Source organism: Ctenopharyngodon idella, chromosome 4 (assembly GCF_019924925.1).
Source record: "Ctenopharyngodon idella isolate HZGC_01 chromosome 4, HZGC01, whole genome shotgun sequence".
Lineage (NCBI taxonomy): Eukaryota > Metazoa > Chordata > Actinopteri > Cypriniformes > Xenocyprididae > Ctenopharyngodon > Ctenopharyngodon idella.
In genome coordinates, this window is record NC_067223.1 from 27,424,060 (window position 1) to 27,439,982 (window position 15,923).

A 15,923-nucleotide genomic window follows, 5' to 3' on the forward strand; every position below is an offset into this window, starting at 1 on the left:
GCCTTGGGTCTGCATTTAAATATTAGAAAATATGAACTTTTGGCCCTAAAAAACTGCAATGACCTCCTTATTCATGATATTCCTGTAAGAGAAAAGGTTTGTTATCTAGGAATTCAGATAGTGAAGGACCAAAAAGAAAGATGCACCTTTAATTTTCAACCTCTTACAGATAAAGTTCAGAAACACAACTTGATCCTAGAGAATTAGTCAATTACAGGCCGATCTCAAATCTCACTTTTCTGTCAAAAATACTAGAAAAGGCAGTATCATCACAACTATGTTCTTTTTTAAAAAGAAATGGTATCTGTGAGGATTTCCAGTCAGGATTTAGACCGTACCATAGTACTGAGACTGCTCTCATTAGAGTTACTAATGATTTGCTCTTATCATCAGATCGTGGTTGTATCTCTCTATTAGTGCTACTGGATCTTAGTACTGCATTTGACACTATTGATCACAATATTCTTTTACATAGACTCGAAAATGATGTTGGCATTAGTGGAATTGCATTGTCATGGTTAAAATCATACTTATCTGACCGTTATCAGTTTGTAGTAGTAAACGAAGAGATGTCATATCGATCACAAGTTCAATATGGAGTACCACAAGGCTCAGTACTAGGACCGTTGCTGTTCACTCTGTACATGCTACCCTTGGGAGATATCATTAGGAAGCATGGCATTAGTTTTTTAACTGTTACGCTGATGATACTCAGCTCTATATTTCTTCGCGCCCTGACGAAACTTACCAATTCACAAAATTAACAGAATGCATAGCTGATATAAAAAATTGGATGACCAGTAATTTCCTACTACTAAATTCAGAAAAAACAGAGATTCTAATTTTTGGACCAAAAACTTCTTCACGTAATAACCTAGAATACTGTCTAACACTTGATGGCTGCTCTGTTAAGTCTTCGTCGTCTCTTAGGAACCTGGGTGTGCTCTTTAATACCAATCTCTCATTTGAAGGCCATGTTTCTAGCATCTGTAAAACCGCATTCTTCCATTTTAAAAATATATCTAAACTACGGCATATGCTCTCAATGACAAATGCAGAACAGTTAGTTCATGCATTCATGACCTCAAGGCTAGATTACTGTAACGCTCTCGGTTGTTCTGCTCGCCTGTTAAACGAACTACAGCTGGTCCAAAATGCAGCAGCTAGAGTTCTTACTAGAACTAGGAAGTATGACCATATTAGCCCAGTTCTGTCAACACTGCATTGGCTTCCTGTTAAACATCGTATAGATTTTAAAATCTTGCTAATTACTTACAAAGCACTAAATGGTTTAGCTCCCCAGTACCTGAGCGAGCTCCTAATTCATTATAGTCCTTCACATCTATTGAGATCTCAGAATTCAGGCCAGCTGATAATACCTAGAATATCAAAATCAACCGCAGGCGGTAGATCCTTCTCCTATTTGGCACCTAAACTCTGGAACAATCTTCCTAGCATTGTTCGGGAAGCAGACACACTCTGTCAGTTTAAGTCTAGACTAAAAACGCATCTCTTTAACCTGGCATACACATAACACATTATCAATTTATTTTTTCAAATCCGTTAAAGGATTATTAGGCTTCATAAATTAGGTCAGCCGGAACCGGGAACACTTCCTATAACACCAGATGAACTCGTTACATCAGAAGAAGAATGGCCTCTATGCTAATATTAGTCTCTCTGTTTATCCCGAGGTTTACTGTAGTCAACAGGATCCGGGCCGTATCCAGGTGAGATCGAGGACCTACGCCTTGACACGACCACAACGCATCCCTGAAGTGTCAGCAGAGATTGAGTCAACTAGATCATCCATTGTGAAGGCCTCATCGACACGACAGCCAGTGGCACAGCTCCTCAACAAACTGTCCATACCGGCGTGATGAATACGATCCTCAACTGGATTGAACTGGAATAAACATTTTGAATGTTGCGATCCTATTGGACTTATGATAGCTACCTGAATTGTAACAAAGCACTGTTTGCCAGAGGAGAACTGGCCCCCAGACTAAGCCTGGTCTCTCCCAAGGTTTTTTTCTCCATTTTAACACCTGTTTGCCACCTGATGTCACCTGATGGAGTTTGGGTTCCTTGCCGCTGTCACCTTTGGCTTGCTTAGTTGGGGACATTTGACTTGACATTTGATATTCAACAGTGCTTTGATCTGCCTGCACTGACACCATTTTCTTCTAGAGCTGCTGTGCAGCCACAGTTATATACCAGTTATCACTGTAAAGCTGCTTTGACACAATCTGCATTGTAAAAAGTGCTATATAAATAAAGCTGACTTGACTTGACAGAAGAGATTTAACCAGTGGCTACAAAGAGATCTCTCTTTGAGAGGTAGGGTACTTCTTACAAAGGCTGAATCTGAGCAATCTGAAGCCAAAGCTTGGTAAAATTATTAATCAGACACTTTTTAATTTTTTGTGGAAAAATTCAGTTCATTATATTAGAAAATCTGTCGTAATGAATACTAGCGAAAAGGGTTGTCTTAATTTTTTGGATTTTAGTACTCTAAATTATTTCTTCAAAATTAATTGGCTGAAACAGTTTAGAAACAAAAGAACCCAAAGAACCCAGTGTCTTTATGGAACTTTATTCCCAATTATGTCTTTTCTTAGTTTGGTGGCCTTGATTTTCTTCTGTTATGTAACTACAAAATTGAAAAATTACCAGCAACATTATCTGCTTTTCATAGGCAGGCTCTTTTAGCTTGGTCTTTGATATTCAAGCACAATTTCTCACCTCATAAATATTTTATTTGGAAAAACTGTAATATTTTATACAAGAATAAATCGATATATTTTTTCAGAATTGGTTTGATAAAAATATTTTATTAGTAAATTACTCAATTCTCAAGGGTTGTTGTTGTCATATAAGGAATTTCTAGATCATTTTCAGTTTCCTGTTTCTCCCAAAGAGTTTGCAATAGTAATGGGTTCGATCCCATCAGGTGTTCTTATTTTACTGAGAGGTGCTCAATCCCAGCTTCCAGTCTCTCTGAGTTTAGTTAATACTCCTGTTGGCAAATTGTGTTTTGCTTCACCCTACAAAAATAATAATGGATCAGTCCGCTCACTATTCCAGCAAAACATTGTTACTTTACCACCTGTGACTGCTTATTAGAGTAATGCAGTAGATAATATCTGTTGAAAAAAGTGTGGATGCTTCCACATTTCTTTTTTTTAACCAATAAAGTAAAAGAGATTTCTTTTAAAATAAAAGTGCTACCCTGCAAACCACTACATAATTCAAAAATGATATTTTATGTTATTAATTTGATCTTGTTACTAGCTAAATTCCACATTCATAAATCTAAATATCTAAATACTAAACCTCTTTTTCTTGTTTTTATAAAAGAATTTGGAAAATACCTCACTTCAATTAAATTGTCTGAAAACAAAAAAGCTTTAAAAACATTATCTGTTTGTAATTCTTTTCCTTGTCTCAGTTTCATGTAATTCTCACAATTTGTCAGTATGTTAAATTTATATTGTCCCCCTTTGTATTTTGTTATTACTTCTATACTTTTTTGAGCATTAATAAAAATAAATAAATAAATAAAAAATAAAAGATTAACCTAGGTGAAATTGAGCTTGAGTGTTTTTCAGCTGTAGCGCCCCCTATGGCTGGATTTGAGTATATTGTCCTGTTTTCTCATGATATCATCAGTGTGTATCAGGATTCAGTGGGTTTGATCAGCAGATCAATGTGTGATGTCTGATCATTTAATATCTTCACAGAGCTTTAATGTATCAGGGTTTTCATGAGTTTTGAGTGAACAACACCAACAGTCTAGAAGAAGTTTTTATTATTTCCTCTATGACGTACAGTCTCTGACACCCAGACATGTTTAGAGCAGAAAAACAATAATTGATAAACAGTACAAACACAATAATGATGCAGCAGCTTCAGCGCTTGAACCCCTAAAATACACCTGGATTAAAATATGTTCAACTAATCTCAATTCTACATACATTATAAATGATTGATGTGACACTACAATAAAAACTGATTTCCATCACCACAAACAGAGCTTGAGAAAAGCACACACACACACACACACACACACACACACTGATCCATATGAGGATTTGTCATTTATTCTGACATTATTTCACTGACAGATGTTCAACTGTAGTAATCAATATAATGAAGAGAAAATAAGAGACACTGTAACATCTCACAGTCACTGATTTATCATGAGCTCAAAGCATTATGGGTAGAATCTCTACAGTCTATTCGGATTCATCAACACAGTTTCACTGTTGATCCATAAACCCTAAACCCAGGATAGAGCGGTTGAGTGAATGTGGTCTGGACTGTGTGGATGAGGATCATTATGTCTCCAGAGACGCTGTAGAAGGACATGCAGAGTTCCTGCACTGTGATCCACATACACTCCTACTCTATAGTAATTCTCCTCATTCACTCCTGTTCTCCTGCTGATGATGGGCTTTACAGGGAGATCAGTCTTTATGTTATTGTGTCTGAATGAGTAACTGTAGGGAGCGCAGGTCAAACTCCAGGACTGACCATTATATCCAAACCGACACTCATCACCCTCTCCCTTCCTGCTGATGCTCTTATATGACACTGATATAGGCACAATACATCCACTTCACTCAATCTTCCAGTAACAGCGTTGATCACTCACACTCTCTCTACACAACACCTGAGGATTCAACACACCATCAAATCTGTCTGGATGATCAGGATACGACTGACGCTCTCTGTCAGTGTTAGTAATCACTGTGTTCATCTCAGACAGATGGAGGTGTTCATTCACTGTGTTCAGATCCGCAGTGAGCTGAAGGGAATCTGATGGAGATAAAACACATCACAATCAGGAATCATCAATCTGATCTTTTAATCTACACTGTAAACATGATTTCTGCTGCTTGTTAAATTAACTTCATTAAAATGAGTTATTTCAATTACTGAACATTCTGTCCTGATTTAATTGAGTAAATCCACTTAAACATGTCAAACTGAAGTTTACGTCATCATTTGTGTTGAATGAACTGAAACTGGGCAGTTCCCAGCATGCTTTGCTCTGGTGTGGATCTATTACAGAATCTTGAATTCAGATCTGACGAGTTCATGTAGGATTTGTCTCAGATCTGAACTTGATTTAGGATCTTCTCTCACAGAATCTCATCTGTAGTTGTGAATCTTAAAGCCTCCATCAGTTCGGTGATCGACTCTCAGGTCTGTTACCAAGAGCAGCTGCTGTGAAGAAAGCTGCACACACTTACCAATGAAGGGCCAAAATCAGACTTGACTGAGGCGTTTATTACATGAACATATGAACAACATAGAGCTGCACGATTCTGGATACACTGACAATCAACTTTGTTTCAACTAAACAAAATAACATGTAATTTACTAGAGGTTCTGGCGAAATGTTAATTGCTGCAGAGTATTTATAAATGTTTCATTAATTTGAATGAATTATTTTTAAAAATCAGTTGATTCAATGACTCGCTCTTAAGGACTTGTTTCATTACTGGATGAATCAGTGTTTTTGAACGAATCTCTTGAATGAATGATTCAATGACTCGCTCGTAAAGACTTCACTTGTTTCATTACTTGATGAATCAGTGTTTTTGAAAGAATCTCTTGAATGAACAATTCAATGACGAACACATTTTTTAACAGTCACTTGTTGCCAGGAATGAACATTGTTTAAAACACTTGCACATTTATGGATAATTCAGACTCGGCACCATGATTTTTCTTAATTCAACGTGCATTTGTGTAAGAGTTAGGATTTTATTTAGTTTAATTGTGAATTCTTATAAATTCAGCAGCGGTTAATTTCATGTTGTACTGGTGCCCTCATGTGGGTTGTGTGAGAACTGCAGGCAAAAAGGCATCCGCAATGTGTACTGCACGCTGTGGGTGGGTAAGCTTATGCTCCGTCTCAATTTAGTTAAATATATTCGATTATAATGCAAAATAAGTTGAGTTTTTTATGTTTATGATTTAGTTAGGGTAATATTTTGACCATTTAATTTGACTATTAACATATATTTTAGAAGTTATTTGGCCTTTTGTGAACTCTAGCAAGGCCATGGTTAATGTTATTTTACATTTATTTAGGTCACAATACACCAAACCAGCATTTGTGTTTGTGCATTTATTGTTCTGCCAGAGACTAAGCCTGTCGTAGTGTTCGTACAAACCACATCGCAGAGTGGAGGAGAAAAACCACCTCCGTCACATTTGTTCACATGCTCCGTGTGTGTTGTGCAGCGCATATGTAATCGGTGTCTGTAATAATAATACTCCAGTTTGTGCGTCTCTGTGATAGAGATCAAAACAGGTGTGCTTTTAATCAAGAGCTGCAGAAAGAGAAGTTTCACTGATTCACGTCTGCAGGACAAGAAGACACAGAAAGTCATCTGATTTGTGTTAGACCGCTATAATTACTTGAAAAGATCAAATAATTGCCTTTGAGTTTCATTAATGAACACAAAAACTTCACAATATCTCAGTGTCTGATGCTGAAGGTCTGGAATCAGAAGGTCTGGAGAACTTTAAATCTCCATAGGTCAGTATTTTATGAAGCAGTTTTTACTTACCATGAAAAACTAGAACATTTGTAGGCTTCTTGTTCCTTCTCTGAACTGACTTCTCGAGAAAAAGCTCTGAAACTTGTCTGCGGGAAAACAAAGGAAACCAGTTTTTCAAGAGGCATGAGAGAACGCCTGTGGGGAAAATCACAGTCTGTCATCAAAACACACGTACGTCTCATCTGATGTATGCAGTAGATGGACTGAGATTGAGAAATTACTGTTACAGTAAGAGCCAGATTTACTTCAGCAGATACTTTTATCCAAAGTGACTTAAAATAAGAATCATCATCATCATCATTTGTTAAAAAAAAAGACAATAATGATTTGACACTCACATATATTGACTTGAGAATTGTGCTGACAATCAGCCATCGTTTACAATGTTTATCTCGTAATGTGTATCTCGAAGGTATTTCCATTGGGCTTTAATCTCATTCGCTGCACAACATAGGACAGTAAATTAACATAAATAAAGTTTGGTACTACGGCAGAAACACAAACTCTCTGTAATGCTTACACGATCTTAAGAGAATTACTTTGACCAAATACAGGTGCTGGTCATATAATTAGAATATCATCAAAAAGTTGATTTATTTCACTAATTCCATTCAAAAAGTGAAACTTGTATATTATATTCATTCATTACACACAGACTGATATATTTCAAATGTTTATTTCTTTTAATTTTGATGATTATAACTCACAACTAAGGAAAATCCCAAATTCAGTATCTCAGAAAATTAGAATATTACTTAAGACCAATACAAAGAAAGGATTTTTAGAAATCTTGGCCAACTGAAAAGTATGAACATGAAAAGTATGAGCATGTACAGCACTCAATACTTAGTTGGGGCTCCTTTTGCCTGAATTACTGCAGCAATGCGGCGTGGCATGGAGTCGATCAGTCTGTGGCACTGCTCAGGTGTTATAAGAGCCCAGGTTGCTCTGATAGCGGCCTTCAGCTCTTCTGCATTGTTGGGTCTGGCATATCGCATCTTCCTCTTCACAATAACCCATAGATTTTCTATGGGGTTAAGGTCAGGCGAGTTTGCTGGCCAATTAAGAACAGGGATACCATGGTCCTTAAACCAGGTACTGGTAGCTTTGGCACTGTGTGCAGGTGCCAAGTCCTGTTGGAAAATGAAATCTGCATCTCCATAAAGTTGGTCAGCAGCAGGAAGCATGAAGTGCTCTAAAACTTCCTGGTATACGGCTGCGTTGACCTTGGACCTGTAAGGAACCCCGCATCGGCCCAAAAACGGAATCCGACGGCCTGGGCGAAGGTTAACGCGTGTATGCCTTTTCAGCGCATCTGTGAAGTTCACTTAATTTCACTCATTTAATCTGACTCCAATTTTAAATGATTATTACTCTTAGGTTTTGTTCCCAATTGGAAATTAATCATTTGTTATGTATTAATTTTGATTTTTGATTATTCTGGGTATCTCATAATTTCAATTATTCGTTCATTACGGTCTCATCATCGCTTAGAGAAATTCACATCGGCCGACTGCGTTCTCACGGACATAAATTCGCCAGTTTATGATCTAGTCAAAGGATGCAGAGTTTACTAATGCATTTGAGTCGAACCGCCACATGCTTGTTCATACAAAAATACAGTTTTCTTAGTCACGATACTGCAACTTGCTAATTCAATAACAGACAAACTCAAAAAGTCCCATGATGTGCCAATATGCTCCTTTCATGGGGCTCTCTGGCTTGGCCTGTCCTGACGCAGATTTACGGAAATGACGGACTCCATAATCTACTGGTCATAATGATTTCAGAAGAATCCAGAGTAAATCAAATATAACATTTTATTTGTCAAGTAAAAATGTATCATGTCAATTTCATAGTTGGACAATTAGAAGCCAATTCAGAAATAATAAATGCATAACATCAACTGAAATGCACATGTACACAGTGGTGGATTAGTGTTTGAAGACACTTGTCCACCACTGTGTGGGGGCTTCTGGCTACAGAAAATCCCCCCTGACTGCTTTGCACTTTACCTTATATACCAAGACCAGAACAAAAGGATTGTAAATTTTTATTACACCAACACCTGTTTTGGGGGGAGAGGAGTGGGTTTTCAGAAGTGACACCACCCAAAAGGAGGACAGAATTCTCCTTAGTTTTCAATCTTCTTCATAATACCAGTGACTGCTGTGAAATTGAGACCATTTTACCAATCGCACTGAGACATTTAAAATGATACCAAACATGAAAGGAATAAACAATAGATACACAAGTTACATTATACATAGAATATAAACTTTCAGTGACTTGTGTCAGGGGGAAAAGAAGGCTATCGCATCCTGTAGATGTGTGAGGGCAAGGCGTTGTCCTACGCTATTTCTTTGAGATCTTCTCTCCAGATGAGTTTTATTGCTTTATTGCAGGGTGCTTGATCTCAGTTTTTGTCTCAGCAGGAAAATCAAGTCTTACAGATCTCAGAAAACACAGTGGACCAACACCAGCAGATGACATGGCACCCCAAACCATCACTGACTGTGGAAACTTTACACTGGACCTCAAGCAACGTGGATTGTGTGCCTCTCCTCTCTTCCTCCAGACTCTGGGACCCTGATTTCCAAAGGAAGTGCAAAATTTACTTTCATCAGAGAACATAACTTTGGACCACTCAGCAGCAGTCCAGTCCTTTTTGTCTTTAGCCCAGGCGAGACGCTTCTGACGCTGTCTGTTGTTCAAGAGTGGCTTGACACAAGGAATGCGACAGCTGAAACCCATGTCTTGCATACGTCTGTGCGTAGTGGTTCTTGAAGCACTGACTCCAGCTGCAGTCCACTCTTTGTGAATCTCCCCCACATTTTTGAATGGGTTTTGTTTCACAATCCTCTCCAGGGTGTGGTTATCCCTATTGCTTGTACACTGTTTTCTACCACATCTTTTCCTTCCCTTCGCCTCTCTATTAATGTGCTTGGACACAGAGCTCTGTGAACAGCCAGCCTCTTTTGCAATGACCTTTTGTGTCTTGCCCTCCTTGTGCAAGGTGTCAATGGTCGTCTTTTGGACAACTGTCAAGTCAGCAGTCTTCCCCATGATTGTGTAGCCTACAGAACTAGACTGAGAGACCATTTAAAGGCCTTTGCAGGTGTTTTGATTTAATTAGCTGATTAGAGTGTGGCACCAGGTGTCTTCAATACTGAACCTTTTCACAATATTCTAATTTTCTGAGATACTGAATTTGGGATTTTCCTTAGTTGTCAGTTATAATCATCAAAATGAAAAGAAATAAACATTTGAAATATATCAGTATGTGTGTAATGAATGAATATAATATACAAGTTTCACTTTTTGAATGGAATTAGTGAAATAAATCAACTTTTTGATGATATTCTAATTATATGACCAGCACCTGTATGTCCTGTCCTCCCTTCATGTATAATCTTTACGAAGTTCGACAGCAAGTTAAACTCCGTCCATTACAGAGTCACGAAATGTAAGTTGTGTGCCGTGCCGCCCCCTGGATGGTTTCTACCGGAACCACGTAACACTATCTTGGTCACGAGACACTTCCTCTATTCATGTTACTCAACTCCTGTAAAAGGTTTTCACCTTTATAGATTCAGGAGGATTCAGGTAGGCGAATAATATTCTCTTCTTGGATTATATTATCTCAGGGTCTACTCTGATCACTACTGTACCCTCTAGGCCTACGGTTCAGAGATCAACCAAGCCTACCTGGGTGGCACCAAGCCGACGGGCAGTTTTTGTGCTTTGGCCGACTAAGTTTTCTCAGTGTGTTCTGCACCGTCGGCTGAAGTTGTTCCTCGTCTGCTTTTATTCGGTCGATTCGACATGTTGAATCGGTGTCAGGCCGTCGGACAGAGAGAGAACTCTGACTGGCTGCTCAGTATAGCAAACCAGTTAGTTCACAAGAATATAAGGAAAAGTTATGAAAGCAAGCAAATAAATTCTAATTTGATTTTGGTGCTGTGTCATTGCTAGGAAGTTTGTTTACTGTGTTCACGTGGCAAGTCGTGTTTGTTCTCGTTTCGATCCGAGTCAGTAAGGCGTGGCCAAAGCCAGCTTATATTACTTAAACAGTGTAATTTAGCATTTATTAGAGAGAAGCAGTCAAGCAACAAGAGGATCTACATACTTTTCTTTTTCCTCCTTTCCTTCCTCTTTATACAGTGTTCTTGTCTGTCTGTCTTTTGACCTGTTTTAGATATGTGCTTCCAAATTCCCACTATTATTAACACTCATAAATCGCGTGCCACACGTTGGAGGCAGTGCAATCATAACAACCTGCGTATTTTACCCATGTCATCTAGTACATTACTTTCAATTTCTATTGGTCTCTGGAGTTGTCAATCTGCTGTAAACAAAGCAGACTTCATTACATCTGTTGCTACTCATTCACTTCTCCATCTCATGGCTCTGACTGAGACATGGATCAAACCAGAGGACACTGCCACACCGGCAGCCCTCTCCTCTAATTTCACTTTCTCCCACACCCCACGCCAGATTGGGAGGGGTGGTGGTACTGGTCTGCTTATGTCCAATGAATGGAAGTTCAATCCTCTACCAGCTCTCTGTGACTACAGCTCATTTGAATCACATGCAGTTACCATCACCTACCCTGCTAAAATCCATGTTGTAGTGCTTTATCGTCCCCCAGGTCAGCTAGGTAACTTCTTGGAGGAGTTAGATGTGTTACTCTCATCCTTCCCTGAGGATGGTACTCCTCTGCTAGTAGGAGATTTCAACATCCATCTAGACAAACCTCAGGCTGCTGACTTCCACACTCTGCTTGCCTCGTTTGATCTCAAGCGAGTGTCTACTACAGCTACCCACAAATCAGGTAACCAATTGGACCTCATCTACACACGCTGCTGCTACACTGGTTACTCCACTACACACCTCTGACCATTTCCTCATCACTTTTAATCTCAACCTGACCCCTAACTCAACACACACTCCACCACATGTCACTTTTCGGCGAAACCTACGCTCACTCTCACCCTCCGAGCTATCCTCTTTTGTCTCCTCCACACTTCCTCCCCCTAATCAGTTCTCATCTCTGAACACTAACAATGCTACTGACACTCTTCAAGGTCAAGGTCAAGGTCTCTTTGCACCAGTCTAACATCTTGCTTAGATGACTTCTGTCCCCTTTCATCCAGACCAGCCCGTGCCACTCCCTCTGCCCCCTGGCTATCCAATGTTTAGAGCAATAGGTCTGTAGTTACCTGCTACTGATGGATCTTTCCCTGGTTTAGCTATGGGAATTATTACAGCATGTTTCCATTCCCTTGGCAATTTACCTTCTATCCACACCTTATTAAATAGCCCCAATACTGCTCTAAGCACTACTTCATCAGCATACTTAAACATCATATAACACACTTTATCTTGTCCTGGTGCCGTATGTGTAACCTGAGTTAGTACTCTTTTAAGTTCAAACATCTCAAATGTTGCATCTAACGCAGTATGTCCATTAGGTTTCTGATTATATATATCTTGTTTCTGTTCCAAAATTTCCTTTCTTCTTTCCCTGTAATTACCATCTAAATTTTCATTACTATATACTTTTTTAAAGGTTTGGACTAACAGTTCTGCTTTTTCTTCCTGTGTTACTGCTGTTCTCCCTTCTCCTATTAAAACAGGAATATTATTGGCTTGATAAATACCATTCATCTTTTTTAACATATTCCACACATCTCCTAGTTGCGTATCTCTTCCTGGTGAAGAACAGAATGTCTGCCAATATTTCCTTTTAGCCTCCTTAACAATTCTCCTAGCCTGAGCTCTTTTCCTCTGATAATTAATGATAGAGTCAGGTATTAATGTCCTTCTTAACAACCTAAAAGCTTCATTTCTTCACAATCTTTGTTTTAGGAATTGCTTCTTCTGCTGCTTTAACTATCACAAATGTTAATTTGTTATTACATTCATCTATACCCTCCATGATGTTGAAATTATTTAGTTCTTCATTACATATTTTATTAAACTTTATCCAATCAGCCTTTCCACTATGATAGTTTAAAAAAGGTTTCCTTCGTCATTTCCAAACCCATACTACACATAATTGGAAAGTGATCACTCCCTATTGTGGTATCTTCTAATATATCCCATTGACATTTTAATGCTATAGTTCCTGAAACTAATGTTAGGTCTATGCACAACACTGATGAATTTCTAACATTAACTCTTTTCCATTATTTCCATTATTCCAACCTTTCCTATTATTTAAACATACCAAACATACCATATTCTTCTAGAATTGCCCCATTTCTATCAGTAGTAAAACTTTCCCAAAGAACATTGTGAACGTTAAAATCCCCACACCATCCTATTTTACCATCACCTCCTATTGAATTCAAGCTATCTACTGTTAATTGATTACAAGGATTATAAAAATTCACTATTTTAACCTTTCCTATATCCATCCACACTTCAATAATTACACATTCTATTTGTGTGTCTATTATTATCTCTCTATATGCCACCCCATTTTTAACAAATGTTGCACACCCACCAGCACTCGTTACAATCCTATCCTCCACAATTGTTTTATATCCAGGTCTGACAAAGTTCAGCTGTGGTTTAAGCCATGTTTCTTGAACACATATGATATCTGGTAATGTTGGTAAATCATTTATAAACTTTTTAAATTCTTGACCATTTGCAATTATACTTCTAGCATTCCATTGTAGAATTATAATTGTCATTTAGTTTTAGTTTTCTGACCACCTTTTGATCTGCTCAATTGATGTATCATTTATATCCAAATGACGAGCTGCAACAGCTATTATAATCTTCAGTTTTTCAGTTCTTTTATTTGTTTGAGCAGTACAGTTAAAAACATCAGCAATGAATGCTACAAACTTGACCTTATTAACCACAAGTGAATTTTCATTAACAGGGCAATTATGCTTGCATTCTCCTTTTCCTGCATAGGGAAAATGTTACTACTCCTGACATCTCTGCGAACAGTCTGAACTTGTTTAACTGCCTCTGCATATGAAACATTGTTTAGAGTCTTATATTTCATAGCTTCCATTGCTTGCTTTTGAGCTTCGCATCCTAGATAGGCAGCACTATGAGGTCCACCACAATTGCAGCATTTCACTTCCACTCCTTCTCCACATCTTCCATATTCATGGTCTCCACCACATTTACAACATCTCCTTCCACCCTTACACACCGCTGCTACATGCCCAAGTCTTTGACATTTAAAGCACCTCAATGGCGGACGCACAAACGGGCGTACTGTATAGGATATATATCCTATTTTGATACGCTCAGGTAGTCTCTTGCACTTAAATGTTACTGCCACTGTAGTGCTAGCCTCTCTACCTCCATTCCTATTTGTAAATAGACGTTGTACCTCAGTCACCATTTCTCCCTTCAACTGTGATTTAATGCTAGTGTAACTGGTACTCCTGTGATCATTCCCTTAACATTCTCCATTTCTCCCGGTATATATGCACTTTGATAGTTACTCCACCCCATTCCTTTATTTTCAGTGCTTTTTCTTGTTGTTTTTTATCCACACAATACATTAGCACACGGTTGTTTGACATATATCTTGCAGCTTTAATATTACCAAGAGCCTTTTTAATTAGGTTGGACAGTCTAATCGGATTACTGATGTTTTCAACTTTATCTGCATCTCAAAGTATTTTTGCAATTTCTATTTCAACTAGCTTCTTTTTTAATTCTTGGGTAAGTGCAATTGGACTTAAGCATATATGCTCATCTTCTTTCCAAAACATAAGGATAACTTTGAATTCTTCATTGTCCATCTTCCTCCGCACCATTTGCTCGTTTTCCTCAACATTATTCCCCTCTAAACCCCTTTTTTGACTTAAATTAATCCTCTCATTACCCCCTTCTCCCTGCCTTCTTCCTCTACCCCTCTCTTTCTCATCCACAGCAGCCATCCACTCCTCACTATCAATATCATCAACATCCTCGTACCAAGATCCTGCCATCCTGACCCATTCACTAACCAGCTCATGCCCTCCGCCTTCCTTCAGCTTCCCCCTTTGTGCAAGTGTTGTTGGTATTCTTTTGCTCCCAAACACTTTTCAGATTCGCAACTCACGTATAGATCGTCTCGTACTCCGTGCCGAATCCACCCGGAAACAACGTGCCAGGAAGTCGGGTCCAGGTATCTTACTCACACTTCCTCCTTCCTTTTACTCTCTAGCCTAGAGAAATCTCCCTGATAATGACCCCCTAGTGCCCTCTAATGGCAGGGAGTAAAATTACAACTTAGACAAAGTAAAGAAGACAGGTAACAGTTTACTGGAACTGTTACAAATGAAATTAGAAAGTCTGCATATGAGAACTGGAAGATTTAAGTCAGAGATGTCCGTTCAAGATTAAAACATGAGTGCTCTGAAAGTGACTTGTATGACATGATGGATGGGATTGAAAAGGAAGAGTTTGATTTGGAAGAGTTATATGATAACCTGCGACTCCAAGCAGCACCAAGCCAAGAAATTAGGAGGAAAATTGATGCATGTTCAGCTGTAAAGGCAGACCTGGTGAAATTAATGAGGGTACACCTAGTGGAAGATGGCATGGAGTTTGATGCTGAGGCAGAGAGAGCAAGGTTATGCATGCTGTTGGACTATGTTGGAGTATGCTAGGTCCATATATGGATCCACAGTTTCTAGAGCCAAGGTTATAAGTAATAATTCGAAACCTCCATCAGAGTCTGAAAGCATTTCAGCTAAAAGAGCAGAGGCAGCTGCACTGTTGGCTGCAAAGAAAGCTGAAGTGGAAATGGAGGCTGACATTGATGCACAAAGGCTGCAACTGAAGAAGCTTGAAAATCGTAGAGACATTGAGGTTATGGAAGCAAGACTTCGTGTGTATACTGAAGAGGAGGCAAGAGTGAAAAGTCAGCAGTGTAGTTCAGCATGCAGTAACATGAACGTCCCCAGACCCATTGTTTCTAATGCATCATGTTTGAATCAGCAAGTTACAAAAAGTGAAGTATCCTTAGTACAGGTGTTACAAGGGTCAATGGTTCTATCTCAATTTCCTGCTCCAGAACCTTTGTATTCTCTGGTGACCCACTGAAGTTTATAGAGTGGAGCACATGCTTTAAGGCTCTTATCGAGGGACGATGCTCAAATCCAGCAGATAGGCTGTTCTATTTACAGAAGTATATCGATGGTGAGGCAAGATCAGCTTTGGAAGGCAGCTTCTACAGAAAAGACAAACAGGCCTATCAACAAGCGTGGGAGAAGCTGAATGCCAGATATGGTCACTCCTTTGTGGTGCAACGTGCCTTCAGAGAGAAACTTAACAGGTGGCCTAAGATTGGTGGATCAGAGTACGTCAAGCTAAGAGAGT

General features: G+C 38.8%; 1 long non-coding RNA gene across 1 annotated transcript; it reads right to left on the minus strand.

Annotated features, from left to right (window-relative positions):
• Positions 1–3,794: 3,794 nt before the first annotated feature.
• LOC127511313 (uncharacterized) lies at positions 3,795–14,746 on the minus strand. Its single transcript, XR_007929995.1, has 3 exons — positions 14,662–14,746; positions 6,588–6,664; positions 3,795–4,821 (listed from the first exon to the last, which is right to left on the minus strand). It is a non-coding gene; the product is annotated as an uncharacterized LOC127511313 (long non-coding RNA).
• Between the last annotated feature and the right edge of the window lie 1,177 nt (positions 14,747–15,923).